Source organism: Capra hircus, chromosome 3 (genome assembly GCF_001704415.2).
Source record: "Capra hircus breed San Clemente chromosome 3, ASM170441v1, whole genome shotgun sequence".
Classification (NCBI taxonomy): Eukaryota; Metazoa; Chordata; class Mammalia; order Artiodactyla; family Bovidae; genus Capra; species Capra hircus.
Genome location: NC_030810.1, coordinates 91,467,622 through 91,479,437, shown reverse-complemented (window position 1 = coordinate 91,479,437; position 11,816 = coordinate 91,467,622). Strand labels below are relative to the sequence as shown.

Sequence of the window (11,816 nt, the reverse complement as noted above, 5' to 3'; positions counted from 1 at the left end):
CTTTCACTTTCATCAAGAGGCTCTTTAGTTCTTCACTTTCTGCCAAAAGGGTGGTGTCATCTGCATATCTGAGGTTACTGATATTTCTCCTGGCAATCTTGATTCCAGCTGGTGCTTCATCCAGCCCAGCATTTCTTTTCTTTTCTTTTTTTTTTCCAGTCCAGCATTTCTCATGAGGTACTCTGCACAGAAGTTAAATAAGCAAGGTGACAATATATAGCCTTGACGTACTCCTTTTCCTATTTGGAACCAGTCTATTGTTCCATGTCCAGTTCTAACTGTTGCTTCCTGACCTGCATAGAGGTTTCTCAAGAAGCAGGTCAGGTGGTCTGGTATTCCCATCTCTTTCAGAATTTTCCACAGTTTATTGTGATCCACACAGTCCAAAGGAAACCATTCAATATCACGGTAATCCAAGTCTATGCCCTGACCAATAGCACTGAAGAAGCTGAAGTTGAATGGTTCTATGAAGACCTACAAGACCTTTGAGAACTAACACCCAAAAAAGATGTCCTTTTCATTATAGGCAACTGAAATGCAAAAGTAGGAAGTCAAGAAACACCTGAAGTAACAGGCAAATTTGGCCTTGGAGTACAGAATGAAGCAGGGCAAAGGCTAATAGAGTTTTGCCAAGAGAACACATTGGTCATAGCAAACACCCTCTTCCAACAACACAAGAGAAGACTCTACACATGGACATCACCAGATGGTCAACAATGAAATCAGACTGATTATATTCTTTGCAGCCAAAGATGGGGAAGCTCTCTATAGTCAGCAAAAACAAGACCAGGAGCTGACTGTGGCTCAGATCATGAACTCCTTATTGCCAAATTCAGACTTAAATTGAAGAAAGGAGGGAAAACCACTAGACCATTCAGGTATGACCTAAATCAAATCCCTTATGATTATACAGTGGAAGTGAGAAATAGATTTAAGGGACTAGATCTGATAGATAGAGTGCCTGATGAACTATGGAATGAGGTTCGTGACATTGTACAGGAGACAGGGATCAAGATCATCCCCAAGAAAAAGAAATGCAAAAAAGCAAAATGGCTGTCTGGGGAGGCCTTACAAATAGCTGTGAAAAGAAGAGAGGTGAAAAGCAAAGGAGAAAAGGAAAGATATACCCATTTGAATGCGGAGTTCCAAAGAATTGCAAGGAGAGATAAGAAAGCCTTCCTCAGCGATCAATGCAAAGAAATAGAGGAAAACAATACATTAGGAAAGACTAGAGATCTCTTCAAGAAAATTAGAGATACCAAGGGAACATTTCATGCAAAATGGCTCAATAAAGGACAGAAATGGTCTGGGCCTAACAGAAGCAGAAGATATTAAGAAGAGGTGGCAAGAATACACAGAAGAACTATACAAAAAAGACCGTCATGATCCAGATAATCACGATGGTGTGATCACTCATCTAGAGCCAGACATCCTGGAATGTGAAGTCAAGTGGGCCTTAGGAATTATCACTACAAACAAGGCTAGAGGAAGTGATGGAATTCCAGTTGAGCTATTTCAAATCCTAAAAGATGATGCTGTGAAAGTGCTGCACTCAATATGCCAGCAAATTTGGAAAACTCAGCAGTGGCCACAGGACTAGAAAAGGTCAGTTTTCATTCCAATCTCAAAGAAAGGCAATGCCAAAGAATGCTCAAACTACCGCACAATTGCACTCATCTCACATTCTAGTAAAGTAATGCTCAAAATTCTCCAAGCCAGGCTTCAGCAATACTTGAACTGTGAACTTCCAGATGTTCAAGCTGGTTTTAGAAAAGGCAGAGGAACCAGAGATCAAATTGCCAACATTGGCTGGATCATTGAAAGCCCTGTATATCTTTCCAATTAATGTTCTATTCTATTGAAGATCTAAAGTCAGTCTCTGTTACTTGTAACCACGAACTCTGAAACTGTTCTAGAGGTGAGGGCCATCCTTCAGGCTGGACACTTGGAATCAAGAGCACCCTATTGCTGATTTGTGTCACTTACAGGCACATTTGTGTGTAAACTTACAGGCAGATGGCTCCGGCTACAACTGAGCTGGTCAGCCATGAGAGGAGTGCTGAAGCCAAAGGCCGTGATCACATCAATGACAGTGACTAAGCATCATGCCTTTCCCATGTGCCAGGCACTGTGGCATGAGCTTCTCTTATATTATCTCAACTGATTCTCACTATAACCATCTGTGGTTGGCAGCACTGTCATCCTCATTGCAATGAGGAATCTGTAACAGAAGGATTAAGGGATTTGCCCAAGTTTGTACTGTCCAAAGTGGCAGAGTTGGAATTCAAGATCAGGACTATCAGTTCCTCCAAATGTGTAACTAGCATGGTAGGTGTAGTGAGACTCTATGAGTCTGGTTTGGAAGGATTAAAGGAGGTATATACAAAGGCAGGAGGTAGGGAATCGGCCAAGAAAATAAGCGTCAGGCATGTTGATAAGGGCTATCTAAGAGTCTGTGTTGGTGTTTCCTGGCTATTGTATTCAGGGAACAGAATCCATCCTCACTGATTTAAACAGAAAGGGATTTGTTGCAGTGTATTGTTTAGCTTGTAAAATTTCCAGGATTGTCTCAAATCATGCTTGATTGCTACAAATTCATGGATCACATAGCCAGGGGAAATGACCAAGCAGAACTCCAGACTGTTCTAGAGGAAAGCCACAGCTGCCATTGTTGGCCACCCAGAGACTATGACGCTAGGGCTAGAACTGTTTTCCCAGCCACTCCAGAAAAGCCAATCTCTCTGCTACCATCCTTTGCTGGACTGTCCAGCCTTTCATGGCCACTGACCCAGCCCCTCACCTTTCCTTCCAAGTCTCATGTAGAATCTTGGCTTGGTGGACCTAGGTCACATGGAGAACACTGGTGGCAAAGAATCTGAAAAATGTACTTTTTAGCTTTTTAAGCATCTTCAGTTCAGGAAAGCACTTTAGAATGCAGTTGGAGTGAGCACTGAATGCCAAGTCAATGGTTTTGTCCTGCCTCAATTCCTCTGCTCTCCATAGAGATATGTGGTGGAAAATGAGTGTGAGATCTTGATGCTCCAAGTTGATACCATACCACTTTACATCTGGAAGAGATTTGGGGTTTGTAGATCCTAGGGGTTCCTGAAAGGGCATTAGGGACTTGCCACAGTGATTAAGAAGGGGTTAGGGGAGGGGCAGGGCCAATATGTTTAATAATAACTCTGATATGTTTCAGATTCTGTGCTAAAAATATATAAATAAATAAAATTAAAGAGTTTGTAAATTATTGGCTAACCTAGCTTCATTTTTACTGATGAAAAAACAGGGTCTCAGAGATACAAATGCCTTGTCCACAGTCATAGAACTTGTTGCTGTTGTTTAGTCACTAAATCGTGTCTGACTCTTTGCAACCCCAAGGATGGTAGCACATCAGGCTCCTCTGTCCTCCACTATCTCCCAGAATTTGACTCTATGTAACCATCTCATCCTCAGCCACTCTCTTCTCCTGTTGCCTTCAGTCTTTCCTAGCGTCAGGGTCTTTTCCAATGAGTCAGCTCTTCACATCAGGTGGCCAAAGTGGCAAAACCAAGACCAAAACTTGAATTGCTCCTTTTGCATCGCAACACAGTATCTGAAGATGTGTTCATTCAAAACTGCCTGAGGTGCATGATCTGGGTTTAGCACAGGTGGTAACGTGGCTTGATTTCAACTTCAACAAAGGTCCATCTAGTCAAAGCTACAGCTTTTCCAGTAGTCATGTATGGATGTGAGAGTTGGACCATAAAGAAAGCTGAGCACCGAAAAACTGATGCTTTTGAACTGAGGTGTTGGAGAAGACTCTTGAGAGTCCCGTGGACTACATGGAGATCAAACCAGTCAATCCTAAAGGATATTAGTCCTGAATATTTATTGGGAGGACTGATGCTGAAACTGAAACTCCAATACTTTGGCCACCTGATGCGAAGAACTGACTCATTTGAAAAGACCCTGATGTTGGGAAAGATTGAAGGTGGGAGGAGAAGGGGACAACAGAGGATGAGATGGTTGGATGGCATCACTGACTTGATGGACATGAATTTGAGTAAGCTCCAGGAGTTGGTGATGGACAAGGAAACCTGGTGTGCTGCAGTCTGTGGGGTCGCAAAGAGTCAGACATGACTGAGCGACTGAACTGAACTGAATCACTGCCCCAGAGAAGTCTGCCTGGATCCACCAGGCCAAGCCAGTCCTTCCTGTCACGTGCATTCTTGGAGCCTATACTTCTCCCTTTAAGCATTTAGTACAATTATAATGAATCTAATCACTGTGTTGCTTAATGTCCATCTCTCTTGTTAGAATGTAAGTTCCATGAATGGTCTGCAGAGTGAGACAATCTGAGTTTAGCCCTAAGTAGGGTCTCTGTTTCCTTATCTATTAAATGGGCCTAATAATTCCATTCTGCTTTACTGTTGAGAGAAGGGCAGGAGAGAATGACTAAAAGTTGGATCTGAATTTGGAGTCTCATGTCCCATAGCCAGTCAAACTATGGTAGAAATTACAATCCATGCCTTGGTATTCTGAAGCCTAGAATGTGAGGACTGAAATTGTTCCTGAGATCCTTGGGATTTAGCTTCCTGTGTTTATATGACCTTCATTTCTGATTGAAAAAAAAAAAATGTGAATTATAGGAAAAAATAGAAAATGTAAATAATTGCAAAGAAGAAAATTTAAAAATCACCTGTGACTTCATGGTTTAATATTAATATTTTGGCATCATCTAAAAATGTTTTTATGTTCATATTTATACAATAGATTTATATGACTCAATGGACATGAATTTGAGCAAACTCTGGGCTATAGCGAAGTACAGGGGAGCCTAGTGTGCCGCCGACCATGGGATCATAAAGAATCCAACATGATTTAGCGACTGAACAGCAAAACAACAACAACAACAATTTATACAGCTTATAATCTGCGTATTTTATTTTTAAATATTTTAGAACATTTTCATATTTAAATGGTCTTATATAATTTGATGTTCTTACCATGTTTTGTTTTTAAATTTTGATTTGAGACTGTTTCTTTTCTAATGTAATCATTCAGTGGTATAAACTGCCTTCTTAACACTGCTTTTGATGCATCCTACAAATTTTGATATGTTATATTTTAATTTTCATTGTTATATACCTTTTTATTTCCTTTTGAGACCTTTTAATTTTGCTAACTAGCCTATTTAATTATGAAATTAATTTATTCATAAGGTAAAACAATCCAAACACAATGAGTTTTCAGTAAACGAAAACTTCTCTCATCCTGTACCTACCCCAGTTCTTTTCATCAAGGTAAACATAGTAAATAGTAATTCTGTGGGCCTGACAGAAACCTTCCACTTACACACATGGGTGTTTGTGTGCATGTGTGTGTGAGATAATGTGTTTCATGTTTTATCTTGTTTTGGACAAACAGGAACACACAACACACTCTGTGCAGCTTACATATGGGGTAGACTGATTACAAAGTTGGTCGCAACTATTCCCTCCTCATATTTCTTGCAACATATCTTTGAAGTTATTCCCATTGAGAGGGAGAATAATGTAAATCAATGAAGTTAGAATATTCCCTCACAACTTACACAAAAATAAACCCAAAATGGCCTAAAGATATAACGTGACACCATAAGACTCCTATAAAAGAACACAGGCAAAACATTCCCTAACATAAATTGTAGCAATGTTTTCTTGTATCAGTCTCCAATGAAAAAGAAATAAAGGCAAAAATAAACAAATGGGACCTAATCAAATTTACAAGCTTTTACAAAGCAAAGGAAACTATCAACAAAATGAAAACAGAACCTATGGAGTGGAAGAAAATATTTACTAACAATGCAATCAACAAGGGCTTAATTTCTATGATATACAAGCAGCTCATACAGCTCAATGTAAAAAGATAAACAATCCAGGCAAAAAATGGGCAGAAGACATAGGTAGACATTTTCCCAAAGAGGACAGAAATATGGCTAACAGGCACATGAAAAAGAAAAGATACTCAATATCAGTAATTACGAGAGAAATGCAAATCAAAACTACAATGAGATATCTATCACCTCGTACCAGTTAGAATGGCCATCATCAAAAAGTCTACAAATAATAAATACTGGAGATGAAACAGAGAAAAGGAAACCCTACTGTTCTGTTGGTGAGAATTTAAATTGGTGCAGCCACTATGGAGAACAGTATGGAGGTTCTTTAAAATAAAAATAGTTACCATATGATCTAGCAATCTCACTCCTGGGCATGTATCTGGAAAAGATTAAAACTCTAACTTGAAAAAAATACATGTACCCCAATGTTCATAGCAGTACCATTTTCAATGGCCAAGACATGGAAACAAACTAAGTGTCCATCAACAGATGAATGGATAAAGAAGACGTGGTACAAATATACAACGGAACATTACTCAGCCGTGGAAAGAATGAAATAACGCCATCTGCAGCAAAATGGATTGACCTAGAGATTATCATACTAAATGAAGCAAGTCAGAGAAAGACAAATATCATGTAACATCACTTATAATATCACTTACATGTGGAATCTAAAAAAAGAGATACAAGCGAACTTATTTACAAAACAGAAATAGACTCAGACATAGAAAAGAAACATGATTGCCATAGGGGAAAGGAGGTGGGGCGGGGGGCAGGGGGATAAACTAGGAATTTAGGATGAACAGAAATACACCATTATGCATAAAATAGATAAACAACAAGGACCTACAGTATAGCACAGGGAACTATATATTCAATATCTTGTAATAACCTATAATGGAAAAGAATGCAAATACATACATATTTCCAGTATTGGAAAATTATATATACACACACACACACACACACACACACACACACACATGAATTCTACCATGTGAACAAATGTGGGCTAACCTATTGGAAGATAAACCTCCACATGGAGTTTAATTGTCCCAGCCAAGTCAATTCTAAACCAGTCTACACTGGCTGACCTCCAAACATGTGAGAGCTCATCCAAGATCAGCAAAGCTGGCTACCCAACCCATATCTGACTACAGAGTCAACCAAAGGTTAACCAACAATGAATACTTATTGCTTTAAGCCACTGAGTTTTGGAGCAAGTTATGTGGCAATAACTTACAGATATGTGATGTTTTCATATCAGTACATGGAATAAATTAACATGTATAAAATGCTTAGAACCATGCCTGGCTTATAGTAAGCTTTCAAAAATGTTAGCTCTAATTTAATTCTCCAAGCCAGGCTTCAACAGTATGTGAACCATGAACTTCCAGATGTTCAAGCTGGTTTTAGAAAAGGCAGAGGAACCAGAGATTAAATGGCCAACATCCGCTGGATTATCAAAAAAGCAAGAGTTCCAGAAAAGCATCTACTGTTGCTTTATTGACTATGGCAAAGCCTTTGACCGTGGGGATCACAATAAACTGTGGAAAATTCTGAAGGAGATGGGAATATCAGACCACCTGACCTGCCTCCTGAGAAATCTGTATGCAGGTCAAGAAGCAACAGTTAGAACCAGACATGGAACAACAGATTGGTTCCAAATTGGGAAAGGAGTACGTCAAGCCTGTATATTGTCGCCCTGCTTATTTAACTTATATGCAGAGTACTTCATGAGAAATGCTGGGCTGGATGAAGCACCAGCTGGAATCAAGATTGCCGGGAGAAATATCAATAACCTCAGATATGCAGATGACACCACCCTTATGGCAGAAAGCAAAGAAGAACTAAAGAGCCTCTTGATGAAAGTGAAAGAGTGAAAAAGTTGAAGGAGTGAAAAAGTTGGCTTAAAACTCAACATTCAAAAAACTAAGATCATGGCATCCGGTCCCATCACTTCATGGCATATAGATGGGGAAACAGTGGAAACAGTGATAGACTTTATTTTCTTGGGCTCCAAAATCACTGCAGATGGTTACTGTGGCCATGAAATTGAAAGACGCTTGCTCCTTGGAAGAAAAGTTATGACCAACCTAGACAGCATATTAAAAAGCAGAGACAAACAGGGTCATCATTGCATGTCAATGTATGGCAAAACCAATACAGTACTGCAAAGTAAAATAAAGTAAAAATTAAAAAAAAAAAAAGCAGAGACATTACTTTGCCAACAAAGGTCTGTCTAGTCAAGGCTATGGTTTTTCCAATAGTCATGTATGGATGGAAGTGAGACTATAAAGAAAGCTGAGCACTGAAGAATTGATGCTTTTGAACTGTGATGTTGGAGAAGATTCTTGAGAGTCCCTTGGACTGCAAGGAGATCAAACCGGTCAATCCTAAAGGAAACCAGTCCTGAATACTCATTGGAAGGACTGATACTGAAGCTGAAACTCCTAACTTTGGCCACCTGATGTGAAGAACTGACTTCTTGGGAAAGACCCTGATGCTGGGAAAGATTGAAGGCAGGAGGAGAAGGGGAGGACAGAGGATGAGATGGTTGGATGGCATCACCAACTCAATAGGCATGAGTTTGAAACAAGCTCCTGGAGTTGGTGAAGGACAGGGAGACCTGGCATGCTGCGTTCCACAGGGTAGCAAAGAGTCGGACACGACTGTGTGACTGAACTGAACTAAATTTAGTATTACACACTAATAATGTCTGCAAAGTATTCCATTGTATGAGGTACTGTTATTTATTCAAAGTCTTTCTTAGTTGAACACATATTATTTCTCTTATAAAGAATTCTGCAGGTAGTGGCCTTGTTCTCCGCTTTTCAGTTTTGCTGATTGACGACGTCGCCCTGCTCACTTCAGCCTGCGGCCCGCCATCTCCTTGAGACCTAACACCATGCCTTCAATTAAGTTGCAGAGTTCTGATGGAGAGATATTTGAAGTTGATGTTGAAATTGCAAAACAGTCTGTGACCATCAAGACTATGTTGGAAGATTTGGGAATGGATGATGAAGGAGATGATGATCCAGTCCCCTTGCTAAATGTTAATGCAGCAATATTAAAAAAGGTCATTCAGTGGTGCACCCACCACAAGGATGATCCTCCTCCTCCTGAGGATGATGAGAACAAAGAAAAACGAACAGATGATATACCTGTTTGGGATCAAGAATTCCTGAAAGTTGACCAAGGGACACTCTTTGAGCTTATATTGGTAGCAAACTACTTAGACATCAAAGGTTTGCTTGACGTTACCTGCAAGACTGTTGCTAATATGATCAAGGGCAAAACTCCTGAGGAGATTCGAAAGACATTCAATATCAAAAATGATTTTACTGAAGAAGAGGAAGCCCAGGTACGCAAAGAGAACCAGTGGTGTGAGGAGAAGTGAAATTTCATGTCTAACGCTGTAACACTGTAAGGATTATTCCAAATACTAGTTGCACTGCTTTGTTTATAATTGTTAATATTAGAAAAACAGTCAACAAATGCAGCAGCAAGTCAATTGTATTAGCAGAATGTTGTCCTCATTGCATGTGTAGTTTCAGTACAGTTCCCAAACTTAAGGCCCAGTTTCTTCTAGTATGATTGAAAGTTTCTTTTCTTTGCTCTGAATAAAATTGAACTGTGGGTTCCCTATAGAAAGTGGCATTTTGGGCTTTCCCTTTTTGTAAAGCAATTTCTGCCTAGTTTATTGTCCAGTTAATTTTAGTTCAGTGACTTTTAAAGTTGGTGTTGTAAATAAAGCAACTTGCAAAAAACCTTCTGAAATAGAAAAAAAAAAAAGAATTCTGCAATTGTCCTAGTATATACATCTTTTTTGGTCTATTAATAAGAAAGAATTCTTAAAAATGTAATCACTGGATCAAATATATGCACACTTTAAATAACAACAGATAGTAAAAATTTGCCTTCCAAAGTTACTCAGTTTGTTTCTACCAACATTGTATAAAATAACCCTTTCTCCTCACCATCACCAGACCCAATATTATTTTAATGACCGTATAATAATCTGTCATAATATGTGCCACAATTTATTGAACCCGTCTTCATTGCTGAACATTTAGGTTGCTTCCTCTCCCCCCATATTATAAATAAGACTGTGGAGAACATTCCAGTAGACAAATCTTTTCACACATTCATGATTATTTCCTAAGGGTAAATTCCTAGAAGTAGAATTTTTGAGTCACAGGATTTACACATTTTAAAGGATTTTGAATATATAATACCAAATTATTCCTCAGAAAAATTACACCAGATTATACTCAAATGCAACATTTATAAAAAAAACCTTTACTATGGAAAACTTAGAAATATACAAAAGGAGAGAGTATATCACAATGATTCCCCCCAGACAGCCATCACTCAGATTCAATAATGATCAATTTATGACCAATCTATTTCATTGTTGTCATTGCTCTTCAGTCACCGAGTCGTCTCTGACTCTTTGCGACCCCATGGACTGTAGCTGGTCAGGCTCCTCTGTCCATGGGATTCTCCAGGCAAGAATACTGGAGTGGGTTGCCATTTCCTTCTCCAGAGGATCTTCCCAACCCAGAGATCAAACCTGGTCTCCTGCGTTGCAGGCAGATTCGTTACCGCTGAGCCACCAGGGAAGACCCTGTTTCATCTACAACTCCCCAATTTGGTTATATTATTTTGAATCCGATCCAAAGGGGATGTTTTTAATAAACTTTCATTTAAGCAGTTGAGGATTCAGAAGACAAATAGAAGTGTCCCTTTTTGGCTCTGTGACAACCTAGAAGGGTGGGATGGGGAGGGAGGTGGGAGGGAGGTTCAAGAGGGAGGGGACATAGGTAGACCTATGGCTGATTCATTTTGATGTTTGGCAGAAACCAATGCAACATTGTAGAGCAATTATCCTTCAGTTAAAAATAGATAAATTTTTTTAAAAGAGAAAGTGTCCCTTTTCAGAGGGAATCCTGGTGGGAACCTCTTGGGACCACAGCCCAGGCCTGGGTGAGGGAAGGCCTGACTGAGAGGCACAGGGAATGGTGGGGACCCCTGGTGCTGTCCATCCGTGCCCTGTGGGGGCCAGTGATCCTTCAGGAAATGACTAATCCAGCCTACTGCTGAGGGCGTCCAGGGCTTTTTCTCAGTCTCTGTATTCCCCAGCTGCATGTCATTCTCCATTTGACTAAAGCAGAGGTAATAATGTAATCCATCCATAGCTTATGTAAAAGCAAATATTTTGAGTTGTGTTTACAGTGATTGCAGCTGAGCAGGAGGCTCTTCCTGGGTCTCTGCTGAAAGTTTCCACTCTGATTGAATTTTGTGACACTAGTTGGCTACATTGCATCAACTACAAGTCACACAGCCCTGAGACAGAAATACAGCAAATTTCTTTAACAAGAGAGTACAGTAACGGCTCAGCATCTTCCCATCTCCCAGGGCATTCTGCGTAGGACCGTGCTGTGCTCTGCTCAGCCGCTCAGTCATGTCTGACTCTTTGGGACCCCATGGTCTGTAGCCCACCAGGCTCCTCTGTCCATGGGATTCTCCAGGCAAGAATACTGGAGTGGGTTTCCATGCCCTCCTCCAGGGCATCTTCCCAACCCAGGGATTGAACCCACATCTCCAGCATAGCAGGTAGATTCTTTACCATCTGAGCCACCAGGAAAGCCCAGGAATGCTGGAGTGGGTAGCCTATCCCTTCTCCAGGGGAACTTTCCAACCCAGGAATTGAACCAGGGTCTTCTGCATTGCAGGCAGACTCTTTACCAACTGAGTTACCCGGGAAGCGCCCTCCAACCCTCCGCCCCAAATAGGGCTGTACTATGAAGCGAACTGCACTATTGCTGATTCGTTGCTCTGAGGGGGAAAGAAAGGTAACTTGAAGACGTCTGTCAGTCAATTTGCAAATAAAGAGCAGCAGGAAACCCATGTTCTAGGCCAGAATAGTAAGTGGAAGGAAGATGAATAC

The 11,816-nt window shown here is 40.3% G+C and overlaps 1 pseudogene across 1 annotated transcript; it reads left to right on the top strand.

The window, feature by feature from the left end:
• Positions 8,680-9,643, top strand: LOC102190570 (annotated as a pseudogene). Its single transcript, XR_001295459.2, has one exon. The product of XR_001295459.2 is annotated as an S-phase kinase-associated protein 1 pseudogene (transcript).